The following is a 19,102-nucleotide window of genomic DNA, read 5'->3' as shown; positions in this document are numbered from 1 at the left end:
GATTTCTGAGGTTTCCAGTTTCGAAATCATACACATTTTGGACCCTCATTACGCAACTCCGTGCTGCCACCAAGCAGAGCTTTCAGAGCAAAGAGAAAAGGGCATATAGGGAGTTTTTAAAAAAAAGCCAGATTCTCTGACCGACTCCTGAAAGTAGCTAGAGCTGAGAAAGCAACAGCAGAGTGGAGTGCTCCGCTGGCATAGATAGAACTCCCGCTTCAGTCCTCAGTGTGCGGCCCAACTTTACTGTCTGATGGACAGCCCATGGGCCCCTTTCGTTCTGGTCTGCACCAGGTCTAAGACTAGTAAAGAACCAACCCCAGCGAGCTATGGGCAGTTCCCTGGCAGACCCTTTTTCTATCCCTGCTAGCTGTACTCTACAGAAGCTCCAGGCAGATGAAAATCTGGTCCTATATTTGCTCAATATAAAATCCCTAGCTCTGAAGTTCCAGAGTCTGGAATGGCCTGGAGCATTTGTGAGTTTCCTGCTCAGCCCCCTGAGGATGCAGCCAGGATGACATCCACCTGCAGGCAAACAATTGAAACTCCTAGAGCCAGGGAATGTTAGTGACACACACATGCCCCAGAGAGGCGTGTGTCATGGCTGTGATTGTGCATCCACTTCCACTGCTCTCATTTGCTGTGCTGGAAAGGTTTTTCTCTGTAAATCGCAGAATAAAAGTTGCCATGGGATACTTTTTGCTTTTTATAGCACCGCAGACTACAGACTTCCTTTGTGTTTGACCTTGGAGAAAGCGTCTGTGGGACCAGTCTTTACAAACTCGGAATGGGGAGCGCCGTTGATGAGCGCCTCCTGCAAGCTGCTGAGCATTCTCCGATCCTAGTGAAGGGAACAGGCATTGAGGACACTCAGCACCTCACAGACCTGGCCCTCTGGCTAGTGTTTGTTACTAAAGGTTTTAGATTTTTTATTCAGGACAAGTTAACCCTCTCTAAACCAGCACTCTCTGACAGGTGCCTGGCACAGGACGGAGGGGCTGAGAGCTTGGTATACAGCAGCAGGGGGGAAACAGCCAGTGGGCTGGTGGCTGGGTCAGGGCTGGGGAGGCCGGTGGCGGGGGGGGGGGACAGAAATGACCTCCCCGGGTCAGGCAAAATCCCTCATATGGGACAACTCACATCCTGAGGGTGCTGCACCAAGGAGGTCCAACCTGTATTTCACTCATCCAGGGCCTAATCCTGGTCCTGATAATTCAATAGGTTTGGGATTGGTCCCCATGTTTGTTATAAGTATCAATTCTGAGGAGGCCATTTTGATAGAGCAAGGGAAGAACCTTCTCTCAGGCCTCCATTCTGCTAGGGACTGAATGACTCCAGTCCCTTCTGACTGAGGTAACTCAATGCTCGGCTTGTCTAATGAATAGAGCCCTACCAAATTCATGGTCCATTTTGGCCAATTTCAGGGTCATAAGATTTTTTAAATCGCCAAGTTCAATATTTCAGCTATTCAAATCTGAACATTCGTGGTGTTGTAATTGTAGGGATCCTGACCTCTACAGAGGAGGGGTTGCAAATTTATTGGGGGTGGGGGTTGCAGTGCTACTGATGGTGGCACTGTCTTTAGAGCTGGGTGGCTGGACAGCAGCAGATGCTGGCTAGGAACCCAGCTCTGAAGGCAGAGCTGTCGCCAGCAGCGGCGCAGAAGTAAGAATGGCCTGGTAGGGTGTTGATGACCTTATTCTGTACTGCCACCTCTGGAGCTGGGCCCTCAGCCACCAGCTGCCACTCTCCTGCCGCCCAGCTCTGAAAGCAGCAGTGCAGAAGTAAGGGTGGCAATATTGCAACCCCTGTACAATAACTTCATGACCCCCTGCAATTCCCTGTTGGGTTAGGACACCCTGCTGAAAAATGCTGATCTCCCTTTGGAAATCTGTACAGTATAGGATCAAAGCACACAAGGCCAGATTCCACAGGGCGAGGTCACAGATGTCACAGGCCGTGATGTGTTTTTTGTGGTTGTGTATTTGGTAGGGTCCTACTCATGAACAGGACCTGAGCTAGGATTCACTGTTAAAAAGGCTTCCTCAATAGCACTAATTGACTTCGCAACAGACCTCTCACAATTACCATCACTGCAGAGTCATCTGCTTAGAGAGGTCACAAACTCCCTGGCTGGTACCTAAATCCCATGGTGATGTCCGTGTGTCCTTAGCATACCCATCAGACTCTGACAGATGTCTGTTACTTTTCCTATCAACCCTCATTCAAAAGTCCTAAGTGATTGCCATGACAACCCCTTTTGCCAGCCTCAGAGGATTCATATACAAGCCCAGACAACAAGCACACATTTTTCAATTGTTTGTCTTTCTTTCTTTTCCCCTTTGGTGGAAATAACTGCAGAACAGATGGGCCAGAAACAGCCTTCTTGGAAGTCTTTTGTTTCTTGCGCTTAGGGAGTATAATTCCCATTGAATCAAATAATCAGAGTCAATCAGCATCTCAGGTGTTTTCCCACCTGTCGATCAACAGGCTTTTCCCCCCGAAGATCGTGGAGTCAGTTTAATCCTGCCAGATGATGAAATAGGCAGTGGTGTGGTAGGCATATTGGCCTCAGGATTTTAGAGAGAAGGTGGGTGAGGTAATACCTTTTATTGGACCAGCTTCCATTGGTGAGAGACCAGCTTTTGAGCTATTCCAGGGATCTCCAACTCCCAGCCCATGGGCTATCCCCAGACAGAGCAGTTGTGCAATCCGGCCCTAGAGGCCTGACAGGCCAGAGGGGACCTATGTGTTCCTCTCTTCAAAACTCTGCCTCTTCCCACCATCACCCTGCCCTCTCCCCCCAGTGCACCCTGTACCTTGAGGGACAAGGCCTCAGGAATTATCAGGGGTGGGGGCCTAGCGTGGATGGCAGTAGTGGTCAGGCCGCCTGAATTTCGTGTGGCGGTGAGAGCCGTGAGGAAACCTAGTGCACTCGAGAAACGCACTCACTCTGTTTCCCTGTGACTCCTGCCACCATGGGGAGGGGCCCGAACACTGATGTCAGCTTCTGTAACTCTATAGATATCAACGGACTTATACTAATTTACATCAATTGAGGATCTGGCCATTGGTTGAAACTGAATCTCATCTGGGTACCACTTGGAATTGACTCTCATGGGCGTGGGGGATAGACATTATGAAACAATCTGTTTACACACATCCAGCCTCTTGCTGAAAGGGGAACCAACTGTGTGGGTGTAGATTTTATGCTTGACCGTATCAGCTGAACCAGCAAAAAGAGAAGTTCAGCCACAAAGTCTCTCTTCGTCTTGAAGACATACATGGGTGGGTTTCCAGATCTGTCACTATCTTCCTTGCGTGAAAAGGATAAAAACGCACACATGCACAATAAAAGAAGCTGGAAATTAACACAGCAGAGAATCAACAGAAATAGTTTGAGGAACATCTCATAGGCTACGTCTACACTGGCCCCTTCTCCGGAAGAGGCATGCTAATTTCCAACTTTGGAATAGGGAAATCCACAGGGGATTTAAATATCCCCCGCGGGATTTAAATAAACATGTCCGCCGCTTTTTTTCCTGAAAGTAGGAATAAGAGATCCTCCGGAAAAGGGCTTTATTCCGGAGGATCGCACCAGTCTAGACGCTTTTTTCCGGCTTTTCCCCAAGCTGGAAAAAAAGCGGCGGACATGTTTATTTAAATCCCGCGGGGGATATTTAAATCCCCTGCGGATTTCCCTATTCCAAAGTTGGAAATTAGCATGGCTATTTCGTAATAGGGGCCAGTCTAGACGTAGCCATAGTGTTTTCTCCTGGAAATTGTATGTAGGTTAATAAGTTAGGTTAATAAGTTATCCTGTGACAGCCTGAGCTATCTTCAGATAATAAATTTAAAACCACTTCTCCAAGGATCCTGGTGGCCTTGCTACACCAATATTCATCTTTTACATGTGTGATGGGGCAAACAGGCACTGCACTGAAGGACTGGGAGTAGCCCAGGCCCAGCTGCCTGAAAGAGCCCCACCCCTCCAGCCCTGCTGGGCATGCTCCCAGCAGAGCCAGCATATAAAGCCAGAGGGAGGCCGGCAAAGGGGGGGGGACAGCGGGAGGTTAGAAGGACCCAGGCTGCAAACCTGGTGTTCCTGCAGCAGCTCAGAACAGAGCGAGGACCAGCCCTGGACCCCGGGAGAGAAGCCGGACACCAATCCTGCCTGAGGGACCGGACCACCTATGCTGCCAGCCCCGGTCCCGGTAAGGACTGCCGCTCAGGCGGATAGACCATAGCGGTGCCAGGGTGGTAGGAAGCAGCCCAGGGCAAGGGATTCATAATGCAGCTTGGTGTGTATTGGTTGGATTCCCCACCAAGCAGGCAGGACCAAGAGTCCCTGCCTACAGGGCCCTGGGCTGGGGCCTGGTGGAGAGGGAGGGCCCGGATCCCCCTACCAGCCCTTTCCGCACCCTGGGAAATCACCCCAGCCAGGAGAGGCTTTTTCCCGGAGCTAGGCCCATATATGCCCTGAGAGAGGGGCCTGGACTTTGTACCAGGACTCTAGTACTGTATATGCCCTGACAGAGGGGCTGGGACCGAGACATGGGACCCTAGAAGGAGGACGCACCCCAAGTCCGGGGCGTGCCCCCCGACAACATGTTAGTTCAGTGACACTCTGGCACAAAGAGATGGTTTGGGTTTTTTTCTTCTTAGATGGTAGCAAACTTGATTAGTCTATCCTGGCAGCTTGATACAGTAAACCCTCACGATTCACAGAATAACTATGTGCGATTCTGTGAATCACAGGTCTCTCCCGGCCCACCCTGGGGTGGGCAGTGGGGGCCGGAAGATGCTGGGAATTCAGCGCAGCAGCCAAGAGATGTGGGCAGAGCCGCAGTGAGTTCAGGAGTTGCGGGAAGCTCACCACAGGGGCCGGAAGCCGTGGCTCCCGGTATTTATGAATTTCGCCATTCGCAGTAGTCCCAGGAACGCACCCACCAGGAATGTCGAGGGTTTCCTCTCTTGTTTAGTAGGTGAACTCTGTTGGCTACAGAAGGAGTGCAAAAATCAATAATTAGAATTCATATTTTTAGAGAAGTGATCTCATTTACTGTCTCAAGAGTGGATGGAGCACAGCAGCTGTTTATCAGTTCCCAGAAACACCGTAATAATTGAAGGCAAACTATGCGGAAGAAAACTGCATCCATTTGAAACTGTGAGGGGGGGGGGGGAAGTCACGTAGGCAGAATATTATCCAGAGTTGGTTCAGGGCACAGGGACTAACATCAGTATTGTTATGGAAAGTCCTAAGAGATTGCCAAAGCATGATTTTCAATTGAGAGCCACATGCAAATTCTGGGCACAAGTGAATGTCTAGTTTGTTCATACATTAACCAGGCCTGTTTGGATTGGATCTTTGCTTATGCAAGCACCTAGTTAGACTCCCAACACATCATCCGCCTTTGCAAATACCCAGTTTGCTAACCATAGCTGCAGTACTTAACCCACATATAGGCTTATGACTGTTGGGCTTCTGAAAAGCAGAGCCCTGCAGGACACAAAGCGTGAAGGCATTGGTTTTATGTCTCAGCCGAAAGTAGGAAATTCAGGAGCCAAATCATCATTGATGCACCACTCATCTGAACAGCACTTCCCAGGACACCAGCCAAGGGTAGCTGTGGGGCTCAGCCCTGCTTGTGAGATCTACAAACACGCTGCCCAACATGTGGTGGATACAGGCAAACCAACTTCTTTGTTGATAACTTCTCTAAGCTCAGGGAGAGTCCAGACTAGAGCTAGGAACCTCTCCACCCCTCCCTGCTGGGAAGAGCAGAGAGCAACTGGGTCTGCTCAGAGTTCAGAAAGGGGCAACAAAAATGATGAGGGGTGTGGAACAGCTGCCACACGAGGAGAGATTAATAAGACTGGGACTTTTCAGTTTGGGAAAGAGATGACTAAGGGGAGGGTCTATAAAATCATGAATGGTGTGGGAAAAGTGTCTAAAGAAGTCTTATTTATTCTTTCCCAAAGTACTAGGAGTCACTGAATAGGTAGCAGGTTTAAAACAAACAAACGGAAGTATTTCTTCATACAACGTACAGTCAACTTGTGGAACTCCTTGCCAGAGGCTGTTGGGAATGCCAAGACTTATAACAGGGTTCAAAAAAGAACTAGATACGTTTATGGAGAACAGGTCCATCAGTGGTTACTAGCCAGAATGGGTAGGAGTGATGTCAGAAGCTGGGAATGGGCAACGGAGGAAGGATCACTTGATGATTACCTGTTCTGTTCATTCCTTCTGGGGCAGCCCATTGGTCACTCTGGATATGCCTACACTACAAAGGGAATAATTGATTTGAATGGCCTTGGGGAGGAGCTATTTTGAAATAGCAGCAGTGGATCATCCACACTACCACTATTTCGAAATAGCAATTTTGAAATAGGCCTTAAACCCTCATTTCATGAGGATTTTTATTCTGGAATAAGAAGCCTGCTATTTCGAAATAACGGGCTTGCTGTATGGATGCTCCCCTTGTTGTTTTGAAGTAATGCTGTAGTGTAGACATGCCCTGTCAGAAGACAGGACACTAGGCTAGACGGACCTTTGGTCTGACCCAATATGGCTGTTCCTATGTCTGCCAGTGTGGCTGCCACAGGGACCGAGAGAGGGCTTTAGATTTTTCAAGTGGCCTGGTAGCACAGACCCCAGGACTGATTCTCAGTGCAGGAGAGTTAAAGGGAGTTTGCTCTGGCACGCTGATTCTCAGCCCCAGCCCCAAGGCAACTTAGAGCTGCAGCCAGGCAGCCAATGATGACAAAACTGTGGCCTTCTTTGTGCAGTGATACAGGGAGCATTAGGGGAAAGGTGAAATAAGCTCTTTGAAGTCATTATATGCACCTGGCCAATATGCAGGGGAGGGGAGAGGAAGTGGGAATAAGAAAGGAAGTGGGGAAAGGCTTGATTTTGGTCCCCCAACACCCTGGTGATGTAGCTGTGCAGTGCTGGTGCAATGGGAAGCATACAGAAACAGACTCAACCCACCTACTGTCTCCCCATGACTGACTCTCTCTGTCAGTTTCCTACCTGGGCTGCTTCTTGTTCAGGAAAGTCCGTGTGGTCACCCTAAGCTCGCTTCTTATTTATACCTGTCATCATGAATCCTACTTAATAAAGTGTTCTGAGCAATGGCTGGCAAGTCCACCGCTGGCCCCAAGAAGACAAAGTTATCAGGTTCTAGGGGGTCCTTACACTAAGTCATTCAGTGCGGCCGCACAAAAATTAAGTAAGCATGGCTATTGCGATTCACCAAGGCAAACTAGGGTGGAGAGGATTAAATGCCCTTGCTGAGTGGTAATGGTAGCCCAGCCCTATGAAATAACCAGCTGAAAAAGCCTGTCCAACAGATGTCAGATAATAAACCTATGCACTTCACCCCCCTCCTAGTAGAAGGTAATAGCGTGCAAGAGTGGGTACTCCTGGAAGAAGCTTAGGCCCTAGCAGTTGTTAATGCTCAGATTACTGGGTAAAGACATTACTGAAGGCAGCCACGTGGATGGATTTGTGAGTCAGCAAACGTGGAAAACTGCAAGGGACGGGTTAGTTCTGGCCAGAAACTTGCTGAAGATTATTCATCTCTGAAAATGGCCGGGTCTGGCTGTATTCCCTTCAACAGGAATCCTATTCTACACAGGCAGTTTCCCTGCTAAGCCAGGTATGCTGAAGGCAAAGAGATGTTTCTTGCATGCTAGTAATAGCTAAGAGGGTAAGCCTGACTGAGCTCATGTCAGCTCAAAAGGTTATAAGGGGCAGTCTGCAAACTCACCTAAAGTGTAAAGAATGCCCCCCAAATATTCCCTCTGACGTTACATATAGAAATTCCTCCAGCTCAGTTGAGTTTTGTGTCACAAATATACAAGGGTACGTCTAGACGGCAAAGCTGTTTCAGGATACCCCACGTCCAAGGATCACGTCTGCTATTTCAAAATAATGGACATACTATTTTGGTATCCCTGTAAACCTTGTTCCACGAAGAATAAGGGATGTCTCAACATAGTGCTTTATTTCGAAATTTAGCACTGTATGGACGTGCCAAATTTAGAAATAGCATATTTCGAAATAAAATGAAAATAAGATACGCAATTTTTTTTGATTTTAGAATGCAGTCTAGATGTACCCCACTGTAGGTTCTTGGCAACTGAATTATCTTCCAGTAGGCTGGACACCTCAAACTAGGACTGATAGGACCTGGTTCTGCCCAGTGCTGAGGGCCATCAGTTCCCACAGGGTTTTGCTCAATACCTTGCAGGATTGGACCCATATCAAGGAAGAAGGAAGCTCTCTAAAAGAAAAGAGGTAAATATTGTACTTATAAATCTATTAAGCTTTGGTACATGTCAATCATTTATGTATATAGATTCCTATTGTGACATGTCTGGGTTTAAATCTAACCCTGCATTCTGCTCTCTCTAGCTATAAAGAAAAATAAGGAGGAAAAGTTTTAAACTGAAAACCTTAAAAAAACCTTTTGCCTCTAAAGGGGTGGGAAAACTTTTTTGGGGTCAGGGGCCACTGACCCACAGAAAAATCAGTCAGGGGCTGCACACAAATGAGAAGACAAAAAAAAAATAAAAAAACCCCGACACCTCACAGACGTAGCCCCCAACTACGAAGGAGAAAGACCTCCCCACTTTCCTTTCACACACAAGAGCCTGGGAGGGACCAGCCAAGTAGATTTTGCGTGTTTCCGCAGTGGGGCAGGGTAGGGTGGAGGGTTGGAACATCAGCACTGGTTCCCCAATGCGGGGGGGGGGGGGGCCCTGAGCCTCGGGGGCCAGATCCAGGCAAGCAGGGGGCTGCATCTGGCCCCCAGGCCTGAGGTTCCCCACCCCTGGCTTAGAATATAGTGAATTACAATGAACGTTTATGACCAACTGAATGTCACCATGTGACACATTACAGGGGAGATTTCTAAAAGCAGAAAAATCAGATGCCCAACAAAAGCAAGTCAGTTGGAATTTGTACCTAACTCCCCCTTGTCTTTATAAATCTCCCCTTAAGCACAGGTTTTGACCACTTGTACAGATTAAAAGTCCCACAGCACTTTTCTTAGCCGTAGTAATCCAGGTGTCCTGGTCAAATTCCAACTTGGGTAATTACATTCTGCTGGCCTATATGCCTCCTGCTGTTTCAGTTGAATACTGTTCCTGGGCTGCTGTCTTAAATAGACATGTAATAGAGCTGCACACTGTTAAAAAGTTGCCATGTTCCACTCCGGCGTTGCCTGCACATTTGTGTGTGAGCAAAGCAAATTCTGTGTAAAGTTCTGATATAGTTCAAGTTTTCAGAGTGTTTTGGGGATAAATACACTATGGTGGCATTAGGAAATATAGTTCACCACCTATTAGGACACTGCTTCAAGCAAATATTAAATAAGTCAGTGATTTGATCCCTCTGGAATATATGGCTGCTAAGCACAAATGCACACAGTATACTGTGAACATGGTGGCTACGTCTACACTGGCATGATTTTGCGCAAGAACTCTTTTGCGGAAGAGTTCTTGTGCAAAAACTCTTCCGGAAGAGAGCGTCTACACTGGCATGTGCCTTTGCGCAAGAGATGTGCTTTAGCACAAGAGCATCCTTGCCAGTGTAGATGCTCTCTTGCGCAAGAAAGCTCTGATGGCCATTTTAACCATAGGGCTTTCTTGCGCAAGAAATTCATGTTGCCTGTCTACACTGGCCTCTTGTGCAAGAGCAGTTGCGCAAGCAGGCTTATTCCTGAGCGGGAGCATCATAGTTCTTGCGCAAGAAGCACTGATTTCATACATTAGAACGTCAGTGTTCTTGCGCAAGAACTCGTGGCCAGTGTAGACAGGCAGCAAGTTTTGGCGCAAAAGCAGCCACTTTTGCGCAAGATCGCACCAATGTAGACACAGCCCAAAGGTGTTGCATCCATTACTTCATTTTTATTTTCTGTGGAACTGTTCGAGATCTTGGTGAGAGAGAACTTTACTTGATTTGACCACATACCTGGCCAAATTCTCTTTTCGTTTATACTCTCCCGTGGCAATTCCAGTTGGAAAATTTCAGCCAGTTCCAGTTGGCCAACTAGTTCTTAGATCAGGGCAGTAGTTCTTTTGTGTGTCTGGTCCTGCAGCAGAAACCCATCCAAGACACCTAGGAAATATAAATGACCAATAGATCGCATTTTCACTGGGATTCCACCAGCTGCAGTGGGGTTGCTAAGAATACAGGATGATAATGTATTGAAATAATTGTTAAAGGGTGAAACAACAGTACAGTGGATGCACCACATGTATCTCTAGGAGGGGGCTTTCTGGACATTAATGGAGTTCACAAGGACTGAATTTGACCAACCGAGCTTTCTTCCATACTTCAATTTCACAGTGGTGGGGCTATAAAATATACGTTACTCTTAGCTGGTGCTTTTCCCATCATACCTTAGATTATAATCAGGCAAAAGTTATAGCCACACTGTTCTTCAGCTTGTCTGGACAAGACTAACCCTAACATTAAACCCTAACCCCTCCCCCCTTTTATTTTATTTATTTATTTTTGCCAAAGTTAGGCACAAGATAACTATACACAGGACAACAGTTCAGATGCAAAACATTGTCAAAGACTAGTACCTAAGATACAGAGAAGACTGAGGTAGGAAGGACTGGCAAGGAAAGTCCATCTTAGGGGGTATTGAAGAGGAAAGGCAGAATGGTTGGACAGGGAGGGAGAGGCTACTCCAACCAATGGTAACAAAGCTTGAGAAGGTTATATGGAAGAGAAAGGAGGAATATAAAAGATTGGAAATGGGGACAGTCCGTGGATGAAATGAGATCAGAATTGCAGACAGAGCCCTGAAGGAGGGGACAAGGACCTGGAATCTGATGAGGAAGGAGAAGGGAAGCCATTGTGGAAATCAAGCCTGCAATTATCCAGCCCATCCGAAGCCCAGTCTCAGACACTTGAGCTGCCTTGGTATTCTCGGTATCATTACATTCCATGTGACTCCTGTAATAAATGGAAGTTACTAACAATAAAAGCGCAGGGTTTTATGTAAGGTCACAGCCACAAGGCCATTATGTTTTCATTAGCACAGTAAAGTCCATGAATTATATATGCTTGGTTATATAAATCTGTTCTTTTGCAAAGAGACCTGCACCGCTGCTTTTTTTACACAGTAAAACAAATTGAGAAGCATAAAATGGGCCAGATCATTCCCTGATGTATTAGCCAACGATGAACTTGGCCCAAATGGTATTTACTTCTTCCTGACTGTAGCAACGGCTGCATTATTAATCATGAAGCTAGCAGAAGCCACTAATGCTTTGCAATACATACGTTATGGCTTTCAAGTCACTTGCAATAAGCACAGCTAGCATTGTTTTATACCTTGAATATAGCACTCCGGAGGTTTATGGGAAGCGCAGATCCTTGTATGCTTATTTCAGTCGTGCCATTATTGCTAGAATGTAAATACTTGTTCCATTCAGATCAAGACTGGCCGAGGTCAGTTTATCAGAGGATGATCGTGTTGTTAGGATGAGAGAACTCACCAGGTACTTAATTATCCCAGTAAAAGGTAGCTGCACAATAAGGCTTGTCTCTTCTAGCATTGAAGTTGATGGGATGTCATAGGGATTCAAATAAGGTCCTAACCAGCCTTAAGTAGGTTAATTGCTTTCCACTATGTTTCATGCACAAGAGTAAAAGAGTCTTAGGAAACCCCAGTGCAAATGTATTTCTTTTGAACTCAGCTGATTTCTTCTCTTTGGGCATTTCCCTCCCTCCTCCTCCCCCTCACCTTCCCCTACTCCCCCCCCACACACACTTTTTGCCCTTTGCTTTGGGTTAATCACATGGTGTGCTCTTGAAAGCCCTCAGGGAGACCTTCTGGTCTCCCAGGATGCCTGGGTTAGGTTGAATTTCCCATGGGTTGGCTCAGACTTGTAATAACACAATCACCTTGCAGCACAGAGTAGTTTCCAAAAATAGGAACTCCTCTGTGAGATGGTGGAGAGACTCCCGTAAAGGTGGAGAGGAGCAATTAAGGTAGGAAAAAAGCCGCTCACACACTAACACCCGTACTGAAGCAATGCGGTGAGGTGCCGCATGACCATTTCGCAGGAATATTTTTGTAGCTGCACTAGAGACAATAATAACTACGAATAAGAATTACAGTAATCATAGACATTAGTGTCTTTCCTTCGAGCAGTTGAAAATGCCTGACAGACATAAAGAAACCTCGCAGCAGTACTCTGGAGCACATCGATGTCCATTTCTAGGAGTGGTTAGAAAAAACAGGTGCATTTAACTTCTGGGTACCTCATGTACCTCATAGGCTTTATTTATTTAGTAATTGATAATGGAAGCCATGAGGGATGTCAACATATAGTTATTAAAATGATTAACCGATAAGCCTAGGCTTATAATCCAAATGACTACAGGCGACCCCTCCCCCTTGCTGCCTCTGTATCAGAAGCAGCAGGGCGGGGGAAGGGGGGAAGGGGCGTAGGTGAGAGCCAGTGCCTCTAGGGAGTAGGCTTAAGCCTCCCTCCCTCCACCGTCTCTCAGCCTGTATCAAGAGGCAGCAGCGCAGGGAAGCAGATGGGAACCGGTCTGCATGGGAAGCCAATTTTTAAACTGGCTCCCCTCGTGGACTAGCTCTGCCTGCTACCTCGCATATTGTGATTCCACCGCATATTATGATCTCTCCATGAGAGAGGAATTATCCCTACTAGTGGGTCTTCACATGCAGTCCTGCAAAGCACTTCATACAAGCCAACAAAACCATACGGTCAACATCCCTGAAGGCTGCAGTTAAGTGACGCAAAATCAGCAAAGCTGCTTTGTCTTTGCCTGTTGCTAAAAGGCTGTCTTCCCATCAGTATCTCCATTCTACATCCACATTTAAAAATAGTAAGTGCATGGGAACAAGGTGCCAATATGTGACCAGAGGCAGAGTTGGCGGGATGTCCAACAGCGACCCAGAGACAATTCCAAGTGGCAGGCAAACGTCTCTTTTCAAGTCACATCCATCTAACCCTATAGAGTTCAAGGGAGATTTGAGAAAAAGGTCAGTATGGGTGCTCCTGGGCAAATGACAGAAGAATTACACCTGTGATCCTTACTTACCCAGCTGCTTATTAAAAGACTGTCAAGGAAAATAATTTTATTAGGCAAGTTGGCCTCAGGAGTTACCTGTGAAATTAACGAAGAGTCCTGTGGTATCTTGAAGACTAACAGATTTATTTGGGCATCAACTTTGGTGGGCTTTGTCACAGGACTCCTCAGTCTGTTTCAGCATAAACAACAACACAGCTGCCCTCTCTAAAATTTGTCACCATGTGAAATTAAAGAAGTATGCCCCAGGAGAACATGTTTGTTTCTTCCCCAGCTATTTGTTCCATGTGAAACTGTAAAATAAGACACAGAACATAAGTTAATAGTCTCATGGCAGTCTCTGCATATGCTTCTTTAGCAATGTGATCAGGATCAGCTACCAAAAACATGGACAGTATGTACCCTGTTATACAGGGTTACCATAGTGATGATGCATTAACAGTAAGAACTCTTCAGTTCATCTGATATTGCTGTTCTAGAACAGATGCAATTAACACAACATTCTAGCCGATGTTTGTTTTTCTACTGCATATGAGCACATGTCATGTACTGGTGCCCTGATCAAATCATCCCGTTTACAGCTGATGTTCATGCAAACATCCACAGCTCCTGTTGAGGACCAAGAATGAAGGCTCAAACTCTAGCTGTATACATGAGTTATAATCTCTGTCTCTCAAAGGATTTGGGCAGTGTTTGAATCTCACAGTGCTCCACTTTGTTCATGAAATAGTCTTTTGCATGATTTCCCTTTTAAAATAAAATGGCAACGAAGAACCATTTTGGTTTCCTTTTGTCAGGCGTGGTGCAGCCCATCACATTCAGAGCAACTAGCTCTCTGAAAGCAATGAGTAGTCCTGTGGCACCTTAGAGATTAACAACAACATATATAGTAACATGAGCTTTCATGAGGGAAAAAACCCATTTCCTCAGATGAGCTTGAGTGAGGTTTCTTTGGGAAGCACTTGTGTGACTATTTCACACTCTTAATCAGCTGGGATGGCTCATTTACAGGAGCAGCTTCAGAATCCATTTCAAGAGACCCTCAAAAGCCAACTCAATGAATTTTCTGTGATTTCTTTTTTAAAGCATTAACTAACCAGATCTGTTCTTGGCTCAGGCAGGCAGGAGGCTATTTCAGATTAATTCACCTGGGAAAAGGGGACTAATTGAACTGCATTTTGGTGAATAGCTTAGAACTCATCTTGTTCAGTGAGCTTCCGATAATTTGCTATGTCCAGAGCCGGTCTAAATAGCACAAGTGCTATAAGGGCTGTTTCCAGAGGTGAAAGTAAGTGGACGCGCCCTGGTGCACAGCTCCGGCAAGAGCTGGCTGAGCTGTGGCAAAAGCCAGCAGGGAGCTATTTGAAGAGCTGTCAGGGACCCAGGTTGCAATGGGACAACACCTGTAAGAACTTGTAAGTTCCTTTCACCGCTGGCTGTTGCATCATCCAAATAAGGTTCATGATAAGAGCCCGGTGTGTTATTCTGATGAGTTCAGAGTCAAGCAGAAGAAGAATCATAGAATCATAGAATCATATAACTGGAAGAGACCTCAGAAGGTCATCAAGTCCAGCCCCCTGCTCTAGGCAGAACCAATTCCAACTAAATCAACCCGGCCAGGGCTTTGTCAAGCCGAGACTTAAACACCTCTAGGGATGGAGACTCCACTACTTCCCTAGGTAACCCATTCCAGTGCTTCACCACCCTCCTAGTGAAATAATTTTTCCTAATATCCAACCTGGACCTCTCCCACCACAACTTGAGACCATTGCTCCTTGTTCTGCCATCTGTCACTACTGAGAACAGCCTCTCTCCATCCTCTTTGGAACCTCCCTTCAGGAAGTTGAAGGCTGCTATCAAATCCCCCCCCACTCTTCGTTTCTTTAGACTAAACAGACCCAAGTCCCTCAGCCTCTCCTCATAAGTCATATGCTCCAGCCTCCTAATCATTTTGGTTGCCCTCCGCTGGACCCTCTCCAATGCGTCCACATTCTTTTTGTAGTGGGGGGCCCAGAACTGGACACAATACTCCAGATGCGGCCTCACCAAAGCCGAATAAAGAGGAATAATGACATCTCTTGATCTGCTGGCAATGCTCCTCTTAATGCAACCTAATATGCCATTAGCCTTCTTGGCTACAAGGGCACACTGTTGACTCATATCTAGCTTCTCATCCACTGTAACCCCCAGGTCCTTTTCTGCAGAACTACTACTTAACTGGTTGGTCCCCAGCTTGTAACTATGCTTGGGATTCTTCCGTCCCAAGTGCAGGACTCTACACTTGTCCTTGTTGAACCTCATCAGATTTCTTGTGGCCCAATCCAACAATTTGTCCAAGTCATTCTGTACCCTATCTCTGCCCTTAAGGGTATCTGCCTCTCCCCCCAGCTTAGTGTCATCCGCAAACTTGCTGAGGGTGCAATCCATCCCCTCATCCAAATCATTAATAAAGATATTGAACAAAACCGGTCCTAGAACCGAACCTTGGGGCACTCCGCTAGAAACCGACCGCCATCCTGACATCGAGCCATTGATCACTACCCGCTGGGCCCGGCCTTCTAGCCATCTTTCTATCCATCTTACCGTCCATTTATCCAATCCTTAACTTTCTGGCAAGAATATTGTGGGAGACCGTATCAAAAGCCTTGCTAAAGTCAAGGTATATAACATCCACTGACTTCCCCATGTCCACCGAGCCAGTTACTTCATCATAGAAGCTAATCAGATTGGTCAGGCACGACTTGCCCTTTGTGAATCCATGCTGACTATTCCTAATCACTTTCCTCTCATCCAAGTGCCTCAATATGGATTCCTTAAGGATCCCTTCCATGATTTTTCCAGGAACCGAGGTAAGACTGACTGGCCTATAGTTCCCTGGATCATCCTTCTTCCCTTTTTTGAAGATGGGCACTACATTTGCCTTTTTCCAGTCATCCGGGATTTCTCCTGATCTCCACGACTTTTCAAAGATAATAGCCAAAGGCTCCACAATGACATTTGCCAATTCCCTCAGTACCCTCGGATGCACTAAGTCCGGACCCATGGATTTGTGTATGTTTATCTTTTCTAAATAGTTCCTAACCTGTTCTTTACCCACCACGGGCTGTCCTTCTTCATCCCATGTTGTGTCACTTAGCGCAGAAGTCCAGGAGCCGACCTTGTCCGTGAAGACAGAGGCAAAGAAAGCATTGAGTACTTCAGCTTTCACCACATCATCTGTCACTAGGTTACCTCCTTCATCCATTAGGGGCCGCACACCCTCTCTGATCACCTTCTTGTTAACATGCCTGTAGAAACCTTTCTTGTTATCCTTCACATCCTTAGCCAGTCGCAATTCCATTTGCGCTTTCGCCTTCCTGATAACCCCCCGGCATTCTCGAGCTATTCATTTAAACTCCTTCCTGGTCATTTGTCCAAGTTTCCACTCTTTGTAAGCTTCCTTTTTGTGCTTAAGTTCACCAAGGATTTCCCCTGCAAGCCAGACCGGTCTCCTACCATGTTTGCCTCTCTTGCTACGCGTCGGGATGGTTTCTTTCTGTGCCTTCAATAAGGCTTCTTTAAAATACTGCCAGCTGTCCTGGACTCCTTTCCCCTTCATGTTAACATGAATGACAAACTGCTGCCCATTGTGATCTGTCTGTGGTGGCGCCGCATGCAATACAGCACCTGGAGAATACACAGATATCCCAAATCTGTTAATACTCCCGTGTCCTTATTTTGAAACTCTAGCAGATGAGTACACTGCCTCATTCATTTCCTCTTATTGCCCGAGGAGGTTAAAATGTCACAGCGACCGATGTTAATGGAGACAGTGAAAGGTCAGCCAGAGATGTCATAGGAGAGCGCTCTCAGTTGAGTCCCGTCTGTTGTTCAGACTGGTTTGATTTACAATCTTTCCAAGACGACAAGTCTAGGGGGAAACTTCTAAGGAGGAAATACAAAGCACTTAAACGTGCTGAGGATGGGACAGGTCAGGGGATTTAAAATTATTATTATTTATATTGCACTGGGTCCAAAGGGTCCCCATCAGGATCTGGGGACCCACTGTGTAAGTCCCAGGAGGACCTGGGCTTGGTCCCCATAGCTACGTCCACACTGCGGGTGTTTTGCAGAAGAGGAAATGCAAATGGAGTGCTCATTTGCATATCTTGTGCTCTCATTTGTATATCTTCTTCTGATTCATTTTGCGGAAGCGGTTTTTGCAATAAAAAGCCCTGTGTAGACGGGGCCATTTGATGCAAAAACAAGCCTTTTGCACAAGCGCCTGTAAACCTCATTTTTTGAGGAATAAGGACTCTTGCGCAAAAGGGCTTTTTTGTGACAAATGGCCACTTCTACACAGGGCTTTTTATCGCAAAAACCTCTTCCGCAAAAAGGATGGGAAGAAGATATGCAAATGAGACCATGAGAGATGCAAACGAGCACTCCATTTGCATTTCCTCTTCTGCAAAACCCCCCGAGTGTAGATGTAGCCCGTAGTTCTGTGCAAAAAGGTGTCTGAAGTTGAGGAAACAGAGAGAAAGCCAAGTGGTCACATCACAGTAGTGCCTTCCCTTAGCCTCACCTTACGGCTTTAACGGCTACCCCAAGCTAGGCAACCTGAATGACCGAGGCTGACACCTCTACTCCACTGTCTCTTACGTTAGGATCTTCAGCAAGGGTTTTATATCTCAGCCTTGCAATAAAGTTCTCCTGTCACATAGACCTATAATGAGCATCTATGTGACAGGAGAACTTTAACACAATATAACCTCCATACCCATAGTCATGGCCACCCACATTGCCATCCCCCCTAGACCTGCTGCTTGCTCTGGTTATTAGTGCAAGTTGTCTACAGAGTTTGCATGTGGATTACACCTTCAGTGACTTGCAAAATACAATAGTATTTGACTGCCACAGCAATCAGACCAATGCTATTTTTCCTTTTTACAGAAACTCTCCATCTGCACGATACCTAATACTGCTAGTGCGACGGAAAAGAGACTTTTGCTCACCCATTACAATTGAGCACCTCTGCCACCCAGCCCTCTGCCTCTTCCCAGGACCAGTCTGGCAGCTCCCAGGGGCCTGCCCAGGTCCGCAAGAGGCGGGCGCCCGCCTGGTCTAGTGCGGCGATCGTGGACCTCATCGAGGTTTGGGGGGAGACCTCCAACATCCGCGATCTCCGCACTAGGCACAGGAATGCAGCCGTCTAGGGCAGGATAGCTGCCAGCCTGGACACCAAAGGCCACATGAGAACCCAGGAGCTGGTTTGCATGAAAATCAAGTTGGTCCAGTGAGACCCCCGACCCTGAGCCCTGAGCTTAGAACATAAGAACGGCCATACTGGGTCAGACCAAAAATCCATCTAGCCCAGTAGGCTGTCTGCCGACAGCGGCCAACACTAGGTACCCCAGAGGGGATGGACCAAAGACAATGACCAAGTGATTTGTCTTGTGTCATCCATCTCTAGCCTTCCACAAACAGAGGCCAGGGACACCATTCCTACCCTATAGCTAATGCACTCCATGGAACCAACCTCCATGAATTTATCTAACTTCTCTTTAAACTCTGTTATAGTTCTAGCCTTCACAGCCTCCTGTGGCAAGGAGTTCCACAGGTTGACTATGTGCTTCGTGAAGAAGAACTTTCCCTTATTCATTTTAAACCTGCTGCCCATTAATTCCATTTGATGTCCTCTAGTCCTTATATTATGGGAACTAATGAAGAACTTTTCTTTATTCACCCTCTCCACACCACTCATGATTTTATAGACCTCTGTCATATCCCCCCTCAGTCTCCTCTTTTCTGAGCTGAAAAGTCCCAGTCTCTTTAGCCTCTCTTCATATGGGACCTGTTCCAAACCCCTAATCATTGTAGTTGCCCTTTTCTGAACCCTTTCCAAGGCCAAAATATCTTTTTTGAGGTGAGGAGACCACATCTGTACACAGTACTGAAGATATGGCGTACCATAGATTTATACTTCCCCCCCTCCTTCTTCCCCCTTCCAGCTCCCTCATCCCCTTATTTACC

At 46.7% G+C, this 19,102-nt stretch overlaps 1 long non-coding RNA gene across 1 annotated transcript; it reads right to left on the bottom strand.

The window, feature by feature from the left end:
* Positions 1–403: 403 nt before the first annotated feature.
* LOC112547727 (uncharacterized) lies at positions 404–13,433 on the bottom strand. Its single transcript, XR_003091540.2, has 4 exons — positions 13,169–13,433; positions 9,983–10,129; positions 4,877–4,999; positions 404–841 (listed from the first exon to the last, which is right to left on the bottom strand). It is a non-coding gene; the product is annotated as an uncharacterized LOC112547727 (long non-coding RNA).
* Positions 13,434–19,102: the final 5,669 nt, after the last annotated feature.

Source organism: Pelodiscus sinensis, chromosome 12 (genome assembly GCF_049634645.1).
Source record: "Pelodiscus sinensis isolate JC-2024 chromosome 12, ASM4963464v1, whole genome shotgun sequence".
Classification (NCBI taxonomy): domain Eukaryota; kingdom Metazoa; phylum Chordata; order Testudines; family Trionychidae; genus Pelodiscus; species Pelodiscus sinensis.
Note: the sequence above shows the minus strand (reverse complement) of the source record. Positions and strands in the feature narration are given on the sequence as shown.